This window comes from Lonchura striata, chromosome 2, assembly GCF_050655825.1.
Source record: "Lonchura striata isolate lonStrDom1 chromosome 2, ASM5065582v1, whole genome shotgun sequence".
NCBI lineage: Eukaryota > Metazoa > Chordata > Aves > Passeriformes > Estrildidae > Lonchura > Lonchura striata.
In genome coordinates, this window is record NC_140704.1 from 126,565,035 (window position 1) to 126,583,460 (window position 18,426).

General features: G+C 35.7%; 1 long non-coding RNA gene across 1 annotated transcript; it reads right to left on the reverse strand.

Annotated features, from left to right (window-relative positions):
• Window positions 1–2,734: 2,734 nt before the first annotated feature.
• On the reverse strand, window positions 2,735–16,926 carry LOC146768411 (uncharacterized). Its single transcript, XR_014952936.1, has 2 exons — window positions 3,666–16,926; window positions 2,735–2,806 (listed from the first exon to the last, which is right to left on the reverse strand). It is a non-coding gene; the product is annotated as an uncharacterized LOC146768411 (long non-coding RNA).
• Window positions 16,927–18,426: the final 1,500 nt, after the last annotated feature.

Consider the following 18,426-nt stretch of genomic DNA (forward strand, 5'->3'; position numbering starts at 1 on the left):
GTAAAAGATCTTTTAAAAAACAACATTATTTAGCTTGGAACAGGAATCAATACTCCATATGATATAGTAATGAAACACAGACTTTGCAACATATTGATGGACAGTGAGAAAGTGTGTGTGGTGAGGGGAGTGGGTGTATTTGTGTGCATGTTGGAGGGACCACAATAGTATTAATAGCCTGTAAAGGAGGTTTCTGACATTTGGTAAACACATGAGCACGACACAGAGCACAATAGGAACTACAGTTCAGACACAATGATACGTACATTGCTCTGGAACGCCATTAAGTACGTGTAAGCTTTCTTCTGTCAGCATCCGTATTTTCACAGGATGTAGTAGCAAAGCATTGGCTTTTTGGAAAAGGAGGTCTAAAAAGACGTCCACATATTGTTTTACTATTGTGCTTTACTTTTAATGTTTATGTATCTTTCTGATGTGGGCTGTGCATTCAAGGCAGTTCAGTTTTGCACAGTCTGGCTTTCTATTTGTCTAAGTGGTAATAAATTCCCATTGATCAGGGCTTAGTGGAAATTAGAACACCCTCCATGTGCCTCAGTCAGGGAAGCTGCTCCCAGCAGACTCTCACTCACATTAAAAGCCCACTGGAATGTTTCAGAATGGTTGGTGTTGCTGCATATTACTTCACAATGTCAATACCAGAAGGCCTATTGATTTGGATAGCTTTCTTTAAATAAAATTAATTCTTTAGTATTTGAAAATAGTAAAAATGGCAACCAGAGCAAAAATAACACTACTTTCTGAGGCTGTGCATCAGCTAGGGAAAGCCTTGAATTCTTGTACACTGTATTTTTTTTCAAAACCATATACTATGTGCTGTGATTTCAGTATATTAATTGTAAATATTTATAAATGTAGACTTCATCTGATAAAAAAACCTTGAATGTATTCATTGTGTTTTATTTCAGATTAAGATTGAGAATTCTTTTAAGCAGTGGGTACACGTGTTTAAAGAAGGTGACCTGAGAAAGATACAGATACATGCAAAACTTATCAGTCTTTCAGACCCGTACCACTCATTATTGGTTATGAAGCAGTGGCAGAGAAGATATGAAAAGGTCTCTTTCTAATGCTGAGTTCCATATGTGTGTAAGAAGACTGCTAAAAAGTAAGAGAGAGAGGAGATATGAAAGACAGATATAAATTTGAAGGCAATATATGCTATGGTGGTAATACCTGCACACATGAAACTTCATAATTATTAAATATCTAAGTCAGTTGCTTAAATCCATGTTAGAAGGAACTAGAAGTCAAGATTCATCTGTATGACATAAAGATTGCCAATAAAGAGTGGGACTTGGCTTCAGAGGTGTGGGTTTTTTTTCCTAAAGAGGTCAGGAAGGCTGCAACTCAGGTATGTATCTAAGTGTGCCATATGTCAGGATGAATATGTCATCTCTGCATCAGTAGTTTATAATCTAATAGTATTTCCAGTATTTTTACTCAAATTGTTTCCCACCCCTTCTTCTGTATCCATTTTCCTTTACCTGATCCTTCAGGATCCTTGCTGGTATTTGCTTATCCCTGCGTGTATGAATTACTGCCAGTAGTTGATGAAGGCTATTGAAGGGATAAAGCTCCTTGGGATGGGTAAGAATATGTGGCTGATTTTGCCCGGGCATTCCTCTTCAGCATCCTTCTGAAGCTCTACTACACTGCTTTCAAATCCTAGTACTACTCTATGAAAATAATGCAACTTTCTCTTCTAGCTCAAAATGTGGTTTGTTTTTTTTTTTTTTCAAGAACAGCATCAGTCATGCACAGCCAGTTAAATGAACACTTGTATTCAAATAACTTACTGATTATGCAAAACAACTCTGCCTGTTACGATACACATACAGTGCAGAAAATTGCTGTGTTATTTGGACTGCTTTTCCCGTCACAATGAAACATACATCTGCTTACAGCTAAAAGTCCAAGGGCCTGATTTAGTAAAAATTAGTGATCCATCAGATTGATGGGCAATCTGCAGTCTTGGTGCCTTGAAATTTCTTGCATCAGTCACCAGATCATGATTTACTAATAGGGTTTCAGGGCTTGCAAAATAGCACAACTCTAACCACATATTAATATTTAATCTGGCATTTTAAGTGCACCTAACAAAAGACCCCAGAGCTGCTGACAGGACCCTACATTGTGAATTTCTTTAAAAGGAATTGAGCATTTCCATAGTGGTTTCATGTGGAAATCTGAAACAAGAAGAAATACATGACTTACGCCCTGCTCCTGATTTTACAAGCTTCTGAATATCTTTTCTTTAAAAAATGTTTATAGTCTGGGTTTTTTTTTTTTGTAATCTAGTTTCATTAATATATGACAGAGCTTCCTTTGGCCATTTCACTGTCCATAGCTCGCAACTGCAGAGAAATTTCAAAACTCACTTCTATACTGTGTTCAATTAAACAGTCTGTTCTTCGTGGCAACTCTAGTAAGGTACTATATGAGGTTAAAAATGTATAAGTCACAAAGACTTCTTTATAGCCATGAAATTTAGTAATTGAATCTGCAAAAACTTAGTAAATTGGGCCCTCTGTATTTTGTATAGCATTTGAAAGTAGCCAAAAATAGGCAAGAAGTTGAATTACATATTGACACTGTTTCTACCATTTCTACCATTTCATAGTTTCAATAGAGTAATAGAGTGATTTAATAAGCAACTTCTGCTGCTGCTGTCAGATGAATATTCTAATTTTACAAAATATATATAGAAAAGCATGTCTAGAAAAGCGTTTATTGTTTTCTTCCATTTTCACATGCCATAATTTATGAAAGATGTTCCCAACACCACCTGTAATAACAGAATGTTTATTAGTGTGCAAATGAGGGTTATAAATGATGCTGCTTATCTATGGAACAAAACACAAAAGACAACTTATTAGCAAAAGACAAATTGCTCAGCAAATTTCAATGAGCTGCTATGTTTGTCATGAAAAAAACCTTTTATTTGCACAGATCAATGTTTTTATAATCCATTTAAAATAATATACTTGCCACTAGGTGGCTATTTCTGATCAGATCATTTTACCATTTTAATTACATTTTTAATATCCTGGCTGCATAAACAAAGATAAATTACAAGCCTTGTACAATCTGGCTGCTAGCTCAGGCACAATCTGTAATAATATCAGCTTTTGTTTGTGCCTCCTCTAATTAGATTCTGAAATCTAGGCTTTATCAATCAATAATTTTAATTTCAGAATTGCCTTTTGATCTTACATTTCATGTTTGTTTGCAGAAAATGATCAGTAGGACAAAGCTGATAATTTATGCAGAAACAATCTCTCAGCAGAGTTACAAGCGCATTCCTAGCCATCAACACAACCCGGCAGACTAAGCTTGACACAGGTCTAATTAGCATGCAGATATGTGTCGCCTCATTGGCAATTCAAATTGCTTTTTTATAATGTACCTCAAATTGTGCTACTCAAACATTGTATTTGATTTCCAAAGCCCCCTGGGCATCCCATAATGTCTCCCTTCATCCTGGGCACGAAGCATTTATTGAACAATCTGCTTCGATTCTGGCTATCTTTTCAAAAGCACCCAAACATCATAGCCATGGGACCAGGTTTTCCTCCTCATCTGAGAGCAACTTGTTCTTTGGAGTGGCGGGTGCCACATCCGTAGGTTCGGCGATGATATGTTACCTTGTGAGCTCCTGCTCCCACGGTGGCTGCACTATAGAGGGCTTCATTCCTGTGCCACTCATCTAAAAAGGGGGAGGATGTCTACAGAGCGCACATTAATATGCGGCACATAACCACGTCTCTGAATGCCAGCCTTCCATTCTTCATTAAACAAAATGGCTGGATTGCAGTGATTGTTTTCCCCTCCACGCGCGCGCGCGCACAGGCACACACACCACGCACGCAGGCACATACCCACACACCCCCCACATGCACTCTGGCTCTCTCTCCTTTTGTCCCTCATGCACACGCACTCACACACACACACACTCTCACACACACACACGTAGCGTGTTGGTGCAGCGAGTTACGTGTGAAAAGTTATCTGCGGCATGCGTGACACGCAAGGAGATTCCTGCCAACGTCAGGGCCCTTTTTTGCCATGCAGCAACAAGTGGCAGAATCAATGGTTGTACAGTTATTCAGCAATGTAATTCATTTCACTGGCTTTGGCTCCCAGCCAGATCCGCCATCTGTCTCTTGCTCTCCCTCTCTCTCTCTCGCCTGAATTTGTCCTACATTTCGTAATGTTACGTGCTTGCCATCCTTATTCTATGTCAGAGGTACAGCACGAGCCTCACCCCCGTTCCGACGTGGAGTTCTGTGAGTTCGGTGGCACTTTGGATATTCCACTCCAGTGCCATAGGAAGAAAAGGGTAAGGAAAGAACAGAGGCATAGCTGCAAAGAGAATGGTGCTCTTCTATCTGAAAGCCAGTGCCTCCGATTTTTATTTAAAGCATTGATATGGATCTGTCTCACATGGGAACTTTTCCTGCTTCGTTAGAGTATCTTCGTTTTCTTTATTGGATGCTGGCACTGTACGCCACTGCACAGCTCCGTGGAATGCCTGCTGTTGGATACTTGCAGATCCCTGCCACCAAGCAACCTCCTGCATTGGAAATCGGGTGACTACTCCAGGATCTTATGCGTGCTTGCTGTTTGAAGCTGCAGAAAAGTGAATAATCAATTAAGTATTGATTTCTTGTAAGATTTGGTAAATTTCAAAGGCAAGACAAAGAGGATGGCTTAAGGAAAGCACTGCAGGGACTTGGCGTAAATTAGACAACTAACAGCAGTGCAGAATAAAATAACACCTCAACTGAATATTTCCTTGGAAGAATTAGCACTAGCTATTGGAAGACGATGGTGGATTTAATCAAGACGGCAGGCACGCTTGAGTTTTAACCGTGAACCTGAAAGAGGAGCTAATTATAACCACCTTTTTATATGGAGCTAATTTGACTGAATGGATGCAAATGTGCTTTATTTATGGATGAAGAAGCAAGCCTTACAGCATTGACTTTGGGATCATCGCATATGCTAAGCTTTACAGCTTCTCTAAAAGTCAAGCCTACAGTACATTTTTATTTACTGAGAAGGTATTTATATGTAAGCATAAGCTAGCCGTACAAAAGATTCATCAGAACAATGTACTGTGTGGCACCGAGGATCTAATTATAATTTTGCAGCATTTAATGTTTTCTCTAATTTGGTACTTTTCAACCCTCGCTTGTGATGGGCTATAAATGGGACAATAAATGTATGATTTAAACTATTGTGATTTTCATTGTATAGTTTATTAATCGTACTGTAGTTTTCTTAACGTGTTTTTGAATTATTCAGCAGTAATTTATAATGAAAGAAGCAGAAATGGTGGGGTGGTTTTAAATTCATTTATAATCTCACAGATCTAAATGTACAGGTTCTACCAGCCGATGAGCTCTATAATTATGAAAGAATGTTTAAATTTTCAGATAAATGGGGCACTGACTTTACAATGGGCATAATATTGTATAATCAGTAAAAGGAGGATTGTTATGTTTTGACTCTGTGGAGAATGGTCTTGGTTAGTTAACTCCTTCTATGCTGATAATGATAAGCAAATGTACTTTATATAAGAAAATAGAGGGAGAATGTAATGCACTGGTTTGATGTTTTGCTAGTCTGAAACCTTAGCATTTTTTTTTTTTCATTTATTTCCATTTCTGTTACTTTTCTTTTTCCTATTTGCTTCTCTGGGTTTTGTTGAGGCTTTTTTTTCCTCCTGTCTCACAATCTACATTCCCTGAGCAACCACAGGAACCAAGTTACATTAAGCTTCAACACAAAGACGATGTAAGAATAATGAATCCTCATTTGCATCGACATTTGTATTCAGATTTGCCAGGCTATAAACTTGGCAGATCAAGCGGAATATTAAGTAGAGGCTTCCATGGTATATTGCGACTCTTGCAATTGCTGAGTCGTTTTTCCTATATTTTGCATGTGTGTGTGTGTATATGTGTGTGTTTGTGTGTGTTTGTGTGTGTTTGTGTGTGTGTGTGTGTGCATGTGTGTACATGTGCATATCTGTAGTGGCAGGTGAAGTCTCATGACTACTTGGTTTCTGAGAAGCACATTGGCCCTCTTTCTCTTTCAGTATATGATGTCAGTTTATGCAAAATGAAGCAGGAATACTCAGGCAGTGAGCATTTTAGCTGAAGATACAGGGTGACATATGAATTAAGTATTCACTTGCTTTTCTAGAGACTGTGTGAAAGAATTCCTTAAACAAATAGATAAACACTATTGCAAAATTACACAGATCTTTTGCATCAGCTAGTGGCTTGATTTCACTACATCTAGAATCCAAAGCAAAAACTCTGTTGTAGTGTTGAACATACCTGCTGCATTATACTGTTTTATTTGTGGTGCTGCTGCATGTATGCATGTATGCTTCTGTGAAAAACTTGGCCTTGGTTCATCTACCATCAGCTGCTCTTCACTATGGTTTGGTTGGACTGTCTCCAGCTTTACAGCAGTATGTGCAAGAGCTAAGTTGGCCCTTCTCTTCCAGAGTTGGATATCAAACCTTTTCCTTCATTGATATTTGCTGAAGAAAAGGTGGTCCTACATAATCCATTTTTTCAACAAAGAGGAAACCTCTGGATGAACCTCTTTCAGAATTAATAACTGCAAAAATGGAGCATTTACCTTATGATTCTCCTGTTTAATTTTGTATTACTGAAAGTAATTTATTTCAGAAGTAGTGAAAAGATACTTAGTCAACAAGTGCTAAAAATGCTTCAAGACTGACTTTTACTATCCACAGATTTTCAAATATTTCAACAAAATCCTCTGGAGAGAACTTAAGAGTGACACTGAATTAGGCAATGCAGGCATGCAGGAAATACTTCCAGTCTCTTCTTTTTGCATGTATCCCCTTCCTACCACTTCCATAACCACAGACCTAACAAGAATGTCACTACAGTCCACAGTGTGTGTTTTCACAATTTGTAGTTGACTTCTATGTTAAAAATGAACTATTATAGAAAAAAAAAAAAAAAATCCTGGAACTCATTCCAGTCCTTTCTAAACAAGTCAAAGGACTGATTTTAAAAACTTAATCTGTTGATGTTCATTTAGCTAATCCATTGAAAATCAAGTGCAATGCAATGGCTGAACCTGTTGTAAACAATATTATACTCTATAAGTATTGGCTACAATTTCAGCTGAGAAAACTCTATCAGCTTTGTTTTCTATAAAAATACACAAAACCCTAATACTGTTTGGATTTACTTTAATTTTGTTTTTAGACTATAATGGGATAATTGATCATGCAGGAAATGGTCTGTTGTAATGCAGCATTCACTGAAGGAGGATGATGCTCTGTTCATGTAGAACAGCAACTTGTGGCAAGCAAAAGCAACTATGAATCATTACTTGTTTGCTATTTTTGAGAAGCTTCATAACTATATTCTTTTATTATGGATGAAAAAATGGAATATGGTCTTTCCTTCCTTTGAAAGAGTATTCTGAACTACATTTCCAAAATGGTGCTTAAGGTAAAAGGGAAAGGTAGAACTTACAAGGTATGTTTCCATACTTTGCTTCCTTATGCACATCATCTTGATGAAATTATATAAAACTTGGTTGTTTGGGTTATTATATGTACCTCCCACTAATTGTTTTGAAAATTTACCTTAAAGCAGCTTAAAAAGTGTCTTTTTCTGAGAAAGGAGAAACAGTATCTCAGTAGCTTTCAAAAAATACAAAATAAAATTTTTAAAAATTGAAAATATATTTAAGTTCCAAATTTATAAGGAATAACAGATTGATAGACTGCAATGTTTTTCTTAGACAGGAATTTGCAATAGTCATTCACTACGTGAATTCTTTGAAAAATTAATGCCTTCGGGAGTTTCTTTGTCCCCATAAAAAATTCCCCAACTTCTTGCTCTTTGACTATAGAACCCAAAGAAAGGAGAGATGAGTGAAAAGTACTGTAGGCTCCAAAAAATTTATCATATTCACTGACAAAAAGATAAAAACACCTGGAGAAAAAAAAAAAGTAAGGTGAAGCTAATGTTCCCTGAGAGAAACTCCAATCTGTTGTCTGGCCTTTTAGGTGTACAGAGTAAAACACTGTAGTGCAACATATTTAAAAAATGTAGTGGTGATGTATATTCACCACCACTGGACAGAGTGATGGCAGGCAGTCAGTGCAGGCATAGTATGTGGATGCTTTAGGAGTAAACTCAAGGCCTGTTACAGTATTTCAGTCTAGCTCATGATGTTGCTGAAGAATTTAGGATTCCAACAATACAGAGCTCACTACATATAGCAAGGGTCAGATCTGCTGGCCCATAGCATTTAAAGGGAAGCTATAATTATTTTACCATTAGTCCTCTGATCAAAGATCCTTTTGTGTAACTTACTGCTGTGATGAGTATCACTCAAGTTTTGTATTTCTTACTGGCAGCTTGGTTGTCTGTTTCTCTCATTGGCGTGGCCTTATCTTGGGACTGAACTGTAAGTTTTCTGCATCTGCAGGAATGTAGTTTCTTAAACAGCATTTTTCAGATTATTTTGTGCATTAAACAGCTTTTTGAACTTGGAGAATTTAACTGTATCTCTTATATAACCAGTAAACCATTTCCACTTCAAGTTTCTGGTTTTTGGTTAAGACAGAAATTACTTTTTAAATGAGTAAATAGGTACATATGCAAACCAGAGAGTAGAAGAGATAACAGATTGAGACTCAGAACTGGCTTTTGCATTTATCATTTTTATAAACGATAAGACTTCTTTCCAAGGTGAAACACCTGTTCTCCTGCTTTATGGTTCCTTCAGTGGTATGTCTTTTGAGACACCAAATCTGTAATCCCTGTGCACATTTCAGTAATTTACAACTAAAAATTGAATATTTTGTGCAAGATTTTCTAGTTTTGCTAAAGACTTTGGTGCAAAAGTGTAATCCACTGAAATGTGCTGTATGCCCTACTTTGGCATCCAATAAAAAGTTCATGCTTTCCTTAATAAAATAAATATACTTTCAGTATCAACAGCTTTCACATGGCAAACCTTTTAATTTAATTGCCAGAACTGAGTTATCTATTTTCAATTTCAAGTTGTCCTTCAATTACTAGAGACAAAATTTTAAAGACTATAAATATTGTTAGATAATGAATAAACTGGATATATACAAAATTTCCTCAGACCTGAGATCCTTTTCTGTGGTTTCTTATTTATTGAATCTTATATCAAATCACATTGCAATCCTGTAATTTGTGTTTATATAGGATCTAGCATAATAAAATTCCAGTGTTGATCACTATCATAACATAAATAATCCTAGAAATGCATAGTTTTAGACAATAGAAAAGCTTTCCAGGGTGGCTGTTTATTTGCATAATCAACACTGTCTCATTTAGTTTAGTTCTTACTGCTTTTGGCAAAATTCTGTGGTCATTAATTGTGCTTTGAATTTCATTGGGAATTGTGCTTAATGGGAACAGATTTTGATGCAAGGTCAGCTCTCTGAAAACCATACCAACCCATGCTTCATTATTGTCACAGTGAGATGCAGAACAAGAAACAGAAATCACTTCACTCTGCACTGAACTTGGCCAGATCTAGGGTTGAATTCAACACTTTGGTAACAAAACTCTCTAACTGAGCACAGGGGAAGGCTGAAGAAAGGAGAATCTAATTTTTGAATTTTAGGTTATTACAGGTTAGAGATGGGAGAAAGTTTCTGTGCAATGGAGGAACAATACTGGATGTTGATAAAACAAGTGCAGGAGATGGGAATTGAAACAATATTTTTGCTGTTAACCTAATGTCCATAGTTAAGAGAAAGAACAAGATGCAGAACACAAATTCTAGTCATTGCAACTTGCAGTGTATAAGTACCAGTTTCTCCTGGATTCATAATTTACATTGGAACCTGCAATGAATCATGGCACATAGAAGTGGTCCTAGGCTGCAGAAAATAAATCTAATGACACACCAGCTATTACTAATTTAGGACTGCCTGCTTCTGCTCTCAGTAATGTAAGTGGGAGGTTTTCTGTGAACTACACTGGGAGCTGTATTTGGGTTTATTCACAATACACTGAAGCTGCTTTTGCTGTACTATGCCACAGTCATAAGCACTCAATAGGGCATTTTAAATATCAGAAGTATTCTGGAGCCATATTCAATTTAAAGTTTTGCCATCCTGACATAAGTGTTTTCTTAATAATAATTAGCATAGAAGTTGATCCCTGCAGTTTAGAAAAGTATTTGATTTTTCTTTTAAAAATTGAAGTTTTTGCATATGAATTGTCTAGATAACAAACATATTTTCCTCTTAAGCACTTAAAAATATAAATAAAATGCTGCAAAATAGAGGTTAAAAAGGATCCAGCTATGAAATGTATCTTTTTCATCTTATATTTTTCAAATTCAAATTAGATTTTCCTTGCATTTGTGTCTCAGCAAACCAGTAAATTTCCCCCTGAAAATACTTGCAGCCAGAATGATCCTAGTGAATTTTCAAGCCACACTAAAAACATATGGGGATGAGCTGATATCCCACTGATGCCTTCCAGACTCTTGACAATAAATGCACCCAGTACACCAAAGGATAGAAGGGAAGGATATGTTGAAGCTGTTGGCCAAAAATCTGAGTCTGGGGGGAGGAGAAAAGTGAATCAGAGCAGACCCACACATGTTGTTGCATCACAGAAAATGAAGTGGGGAGTCCTATCAAAAGAAATTTTCCCCATAGGTCCACTTAGATACCACAGATAGAAGGAGACAGCAGGTTTTAGGGAAGTATTACAAAAATGTAAGACAAAACAGAGCTTTACAGTACAGGAAAACATTATTTACATTGTTCAGCAGTGCACAAAATACTTCCTAGAATCAAAAACTGAGTTTTTTTACTCTGTTTCCACAGCTTCACAAATTTTCTCAGTACTACTTTGTATTGCACTTTCAGCAATATTCTGTATGATTTTTAAGCTTCTACCATCAAAATTGTTTTCCATTTCTCATACATACTACTTCAGCAGCGTTTCTTCTTATACATAATGACTAGTACTGTCTGGACAACCCGCTGAAAGTGTTTCAGAGTTTCTCAGCAGGATGAAAGTTAAAAACAGAAAGAAGTTGTAATCTTCTTGATTATTTGCAGGGAGATCACAAATTGAGGAAGAAGGTTATCTTGTTCTCAATAAAAATGAAGGATTGTGAAAAAAAAAATTGCTTAGTATCCTGTGGGGGGTTTTAACAAGTCACCCGCTAGTTTTATCTCAGTTATGGATTCCAATCTTTTGCTCAGTCATTTTGTTCCAAATGAGTCTAAGTTCTGGTGTTTATTATTACTTGCATTTTCTTTCCAATTTATGTTTTAATCTATTTCTACAGCAGGACACTTCCAGATGTTTAGTTTTGTGAAGTGTTAAGCGTCTTAAGCATATGGAGATCCTCTGACCTGAGTACCACATAGGCTTTGCTTAAGATACCTTAGTACTTTTTGAAGACTCAGTTAGCATGTTCCATATAATTAAAAACAGGCTACAATGATGGTTATTCCTGAGTTTTGCTTTTATTGGTATTTTGCATTAAAGCAAAAATAAACCCCTAAATGAACTAAATCCAAGATTTTGAGTCTGGCCAGTTATTTCTGATTTTTTAAATACAGATTGGTGGTGCCCATTTAAAAGAGTCATGACTGACAGTACTTTCAAAAACCAGGCCTCTGTCCCAGCTGTTGAAAATGGCAGTCTTCAAACTTTAACTTTCATTTTGAAAATATCAACTTCAGTCAATGCTGCATTTTAAACTTCACATCTTATTTCTTTAAAAAAACAAACCATTACTTATGCTGAATTTATCTAATCCCAGCTGCACCCCCCCCCCCCCCAAACATTAAACTGGTTATAGTGTTCATTTTGCAGTAACTATATATTGATGTGCAATTACAATTAAGATTTCTGCTACTCAGGCTGTTAATATTGTAGGAAATGCAATGCAGAGAAATGCAGCAGACACAGTTCTTATTTCTACCCCAGAAAGGGTGATACTAGACAGAGCTGGCTTCAGCAGTATTATAGCCAATACAAAAAGGGAGGAGTTTCTTCAATTCAAAAGAAGAAAAAATATTATCTTTTTATCATCAAATCATTTAGAAAAGAAACCACAGGTGGGAATCCTGAAAGCTTACATGAGTCAGAAAGGTCAAAAACCAATTTCTGACTTGTTGAAGACACCCTCCTGGTTCTTTGAAGTGTGATTTTTTTTTTTCTAGTGGTATTCTTGGCCAGCCAGGCAGCTTATTAGACAGTCAGACTGCTTCATGTGACTATTCTAAAGACTGTGTTGGCTTCTTATTTGCACCACTATTTAGTTTAAGGCTTTATCTGTGAAGGGTATTTGGTTTGTATTTGGTGATATCTCACAGCCCTAAGATTTGCAACTTACAAGCATGCCTTCCCCTGTAGATCTTCAAAACATGGTGGGAAACCCTATAATTTTTTTTAATGAAGGTGCTCACTTACAGAAAAAAAAATACCAAATTACATTTTAGAGTGGGTATATGCTTTTAAATGTCTAACTGTAATATGACATGGCCAAAATAGTATACTTGGTAAAACTGTTAATAATTGCTAAGTCAAAAACTGTTAATTACTGCTAAGTCCAACAAATATTTTTAAATAATGCATCTAGTCTAAGCATTAATTTTTGCATTGCATCTCCAAGAATCTGTTTCCCAGAATATGCAGCATATCTTACATTGTAAGTAAAGCAAATGGAAAGAGAAGATTGAAAATAGATAAGAGGGGAAATAATTTGGTACCCTGACACTTGACAGCAGTCACACTTCCCATGTCAAATGGGATAGATTTTCATTCAGAAAAATTACTTTTTGGAAGGAACTGGGGGAAGGGGCAGAATAAAATATTGTTTATTAACAGTTATAGTCCTGATACTTCACCTAAATACCTTACCAAAAATGGAGAAAATAAAAACCTAAATTTAAAAAATAGTAAAAATACCACAATGGTAAAATCTCATGTTAATTTTAGCAGCATGTTTCTGTAACATCTGTAGGAATCTGTAGCATCTAACAGTAAGCAGGACTGGGGGAACATTCAGTGCTAGACAAGACTGAGTCCTGAAAGGCAGCTTGCATTTTTTTATTTAGAAACAACCTTCCTTCTATCTGGACCTGACTGAATCAAGCTATTTTTCTTACTTGAATATCCTTTTCTGAGATCCACTTTTATCCTGAAGCAGAACTACACCATTTATAAAGGGGTGAAATATCTGACTACAACTTCTAGTTTCAATTTTCTTTATATGAAGCATTCAGAGATCTGTCCCTATTTATAATTCTTATTTCACTAAAATTTTATCTTGAACATAAAGATTTAGTATTTTTACTCTAGACATAGTAGGAACAAGTTTAGTATGAGCTAGTATGTTTCTGTTTTCTTAGAAAAGGATGTATGATATGTTGACCAGAAGTTGCTGTGGTATCAATTGCAAATGGCCTAGTGAAACTTGGAGGAAAAATACACACAATCCACTTCCTGGAGAGTAAAAGGAAAAAAAAAAGAAAAAAAAAAGAAAAAAAAAAAAAAGAAAAAAAAAGGAAAGTGAGAAAACCAAAACCTACTGGATTTCAGCTGAAGGTTTGCAAATCATTGTGTGAAATACTAACCTTTCATTGCACTCAACAGATCCTAGTATGTGACAGTATGAATCTTCTAATCAAGCTGCTTAAAACCCTCAGGCCATGGCTTGACAATACAGTAAATCTTACTTCAGAGCTCTTGATCTAGGACTGGAAATGCCAAAGCCACGTGATGCAAAGCATTAATTTGGTACACTATCATTACTATGTCATTACTATGTTTGTATGAGCAGCCTTTTGTTGGGTCAGGTGTCTATTTTCCTCCTACTTGAAACCCCTATAAGAGAAGAAAGATTATATAAATGCTATACTGTATGCTTTGACCAGTACAGCAGCAATGCATATTGATATTGAACAAAATCAAGTTAGTATCTGATCATGCAAAAATCTAGTATAAGTAGAGATAAAACTGTGGCCAGGAAAAAAAATCAGTTCCTGTGCAAGGGTATTCCAAAATATCTGACATTGCTAGAAGCACTAAAAAGTCATATGTTGAAGATTCATCCTAAAATTTATTCTTTGTTCTACCTAATGGAGCTTCCTAAAATTTTGAGTCTACACGTTCTACCACGTAGAGCTCAGTACTAGTAATATGAGTGAGACTATGCAGTGTGATATCCTAGAAATCCTGTCTTTTGCCATATGTAGGGTAAAAGCCTGGGACTTAATTTTTTGGGGTTATTTTTTGCAGTTGCTACTGGATGTTGACCAGAAAGTTGGAAGGGCCAACATCCTCCCACAGTAAGTTCTCACTGGTTTTCACTGCCAAAATTTTCATGATAATCATCAAAATTTTTACTAACAATTATCCCTGACTGTGCTTAATAGTAAAACAAGATGGAAAGAATATTTTCAAGAACAAATTGTTCATTTGTATGCAAACTACTTGTCCTGAATTTGTCAAAAACCTCTTGCTTTTGCCTTACGCCCACACCAGAGCAGTTCCAAAATATTAAGTTTCAGCACACTTAATTCTTATTGTTCCTGGCATGGGTTGTAGAAGAAAGGGATTCTGAGATTTCAAATCGTTTGTGCAGCATAACAGTTGTTTACAACCTTACTGAACTCTATCAGTTAGCATCCTGCCTCTTAAGAACATGCTTAGTACTGCTATATTTTAAGTACAATTTTACTCGCTTTTTTAAAATGAAGAAAGGATTAACAGATGACCTAACAGTTATTAGCAGTCCAAATAGTAAGGCTGCTTCTTATTTCATTGCAATTCTAAGTGCTAATACATTATGATGCCAAATAAGTTTACACTTGAAATTCAGGAGTTCAAAGCAACTTCTTACCTAAATAACAGTTCAAAGACTTTTGAATGTGAAGGTATTAATCAAAACTGGAATATAGTCAAAGGCAAATGAAAGGCATAAAGTTACAATTTTGAAAACAAGTTAGGCAAAAGATGTTAAAAGGAGAACCTGAAGAAGCAATAAAATATGATTGGAATATATAGATTAAATAAGAATGTTCAAACAGTTTTGTGAGATTCTCGGGAGAAAATTGAGTTATGCCTGCTTTTGGTTTTGCTGATGATGACGATAGGAAGAAAAGGAGTGCAAGTGATTAAGGCATTATTGTAATACTTTAAGTAACTTGGATCATTTCCTGACAACTTTAAGCCTTAGGGAAAAAAAATAGCTGTAAATACCTGTTTTCAAGCCACCATCTGTGACATAATACTTCTTAGTAACAGAGTCTTTAAAGAGCCATAATTTTTCAAAACCTCTTCTCTAAGCAAAGGTTAGAGATTTCTTTACTTGGAAAACAGAACTAAAAGATTGGGGTATTTTTGGCATTGGTTTTATGTTTGGAATTTCAGTACATCTGGGTATCACCCAATGTGGCACTCAAGTCTTATCTTACCAGTGTTTGAATGTCCTTTACTTTATGGAAGTGAGAAGTCCATCTCTCTGACTGTTGCAGAGAATCACACCTGTGCTCAAGGTTATGTTTTCCTGGCTATTATGAATGTGCATTGAATAGAGGCTTTTCTTCCATCTGATGCATGTAAGGTGATGAGGCATCCCAGCCTTTCCATCCCAAAGAGTGCAAGATGCCTGTGAGGTTGACTCTCCTCTCCAGCACCCACACAAGGGCTGGAAATAAAGTGGTTGAAGTAACTCTGTAGCCAGAGTTGCCAAGGCTTTGTCTACCCTGTTTCTGAAGAAAAGTCAAAACAGAGGCTGATATTTACTTTTTTGTGACCACTTGATGTGCAGTTCCCAACTTCAAAGATAAGTGTCATCTAATGGTGCTTCCAGTAATTCTGTATGACTACAGTTTTAGCTGTCAGCTGGAAGTAGTTAATAAACCTAATAAATAGATATGACCATTGTCCTTATTCTGGATTTCTTTAATGATGCTAACTGTAACTTTGCATTTTTATGCACCAGAATAATAAAAGTTTAGTCATATTTTTCTCAGTTTGCTCAAAGAAAGTGGATGTACGTATCTGCCTGTCTCTGTGTATACAGTACCAAAATAGATTTTCAAAGTGGCAGTGTGAAAGATACAAGTAAAGACTTCAGGGATTGGCTGTAGACCTAATCATATGTCTCATATTGAAAGAGAATTACTTGGCTAAATTTGTCTAAAAGATATTTTGGCAGTTTCTCATTTGTGTTTTTTGCCAGGAACAGACATCAAAATAAGTGCAAATATCTTTTTTCTGTTAAACTGCCAAATTAAAACATTTTCTGTCAGTTCCTTCCAGTTCATTGCTCTTTCACAGAATCATAAAGTAACCAACTATGTGAATAAAAAAAAGGTCTGATAAATATTTGTGTTGGGCTTTTTTCAGTCAGAACTTCATGGAGATGTGTTGGAAAGGAGCTTAAGAGGTTATCTAATCTACACCCCTGCTCTGTATTGGATCAGTTACACAGTGTTACTGGCAGACATTTGTCTAATGTTCTTTAAAAACAGCCATTACAGGGGCGTCCTCAACCTCACTGAGTAACCTGTTCAAATACTCTTCTTCAAATAAGAATGTTTTTCCCATTATTTAAATTAAATATTTTTGCATGCAAATGCAATGCTTACTTCTTTCCTTACAATCATGAAATATCAAGAACAGTTGATTACTCTTTTAATAATAAATTATTTGACTTTTTTGACATTACTGTTCTATCTCATTTGTTTAATTCTGTTGATTGCCTCAGTAGCTATATATATAACAATAGTCTTGTTGGTATAGAGTTTGACTCTATAGTGAGTCACCTGTAGTGAATACAGATCTTTGCCAGTGAATCTCATACCACATTATATGCAGATATATATATATATATATATATATATATATATATATATATACACATATATATCTATAAAAGAGAAAGACACTAAAGTTCTAAGGGGGCAGCCTGTAATAAGTGCAACTATTTGGGAAATATATTTCAAAATTTCAGAAATCATGAAGTACATAAAATATATATTTACATTGTTGATATTTTTTACTTTTCACTTGATGTGTATATATAAATATATATATACAAAATACCACAGTGTGGGCAAGAATAGTACAAAATTATGAATAAACTAAGAATACCAAAATTCATTTCATATCCAGAAAGAGCTTCTGTGTCTTTGGGATAGTCACATTCTGCCTAGTGACAATGGCAGAGAAATGTGGATCAGCTTCAGGCTAATTACATCATAGTCAAACATTGTCTTTATGTGTAAGACACAAAAGCATACAAAGACACATCTACACACAAAAAAAATCACACACCACTTGTGCTTCTCAGCTTCTAAAACAGAAACAGAGGAATACTATGAAAAATATGTGCTTCGGTTTGGTTCAGATTTTTTAACCAATGATCTTTGAGCAGGTTCACATTTTTTCCCATACAGTTCAACCAACCATCATCAAAATGAGTAGTAATGAAAAGAACTGCAATATCAAAAAAAAAAAAAAAAAAAAAAAAAGGCTTTGAAAGACCTTAGAGTTCTGAAACATTTGATCCAACACATGTTGTCCACAGGCCTTCTTAAAGAGATTTCCAAAAGGGGAAATATATCCTTCTAGTTCCAAATACAAATCTGGAAAAAAGGTCAGAAGGGGAGCAAGCACCCTCATAAAAACTAGAACATTTGGGCCATTTTCCCACAATATGATGTATTTTCAAAGTCTACCACTCATTTTCTGGCTTCTAGTTTTTATCTTCTTTGGTATTTCATAGCATTTTTTCTTTCATGTAACGTGTAAAAAAAAATAGTATTCCAGGTCTTAACAAATGAAAGACTTGTAAGATTTCATCATTGGTACTGTTCCATACTCATCATTTGTATAGGATTAACACGCTCAGAAGCACAGAGATACTGAGTTACAGTTTCATCCTCCATAAAAGAGACCACATTTTTATTCGGGAGAAAAAGTAGTATCAAAGTACTTTCTAGTTCTTTGCATGCACTTGTTTAAAGAAACTTTTTCTCTCTTTCCTTTTCCCTATATGCCTCCTCTGCTCACCAACCTAAGAGAAAATGTTGCTTTGATTAACTTGTGTGTGTAATGTTGTAAGTCTGTTCTCTAAAAGATCTGTTTGGACTCAAACTTGTAACATTTTTTTATAACATTGCCCAATGATCCTATCAGTCCAAAATAACAATGTCACAGGCAATTCTTTTTTGGGCTTTTTTTTTTTTTTTTATGTTTAATGCTATGGCCTGAATTTACAAATCCAGTCTTCCTCAATATGTATCTGTAGAGAATGAAAAGAACTTTGATAGTTAAAAATGACTGCCTTGTTAAAAACCTTACTGTCTCCTCG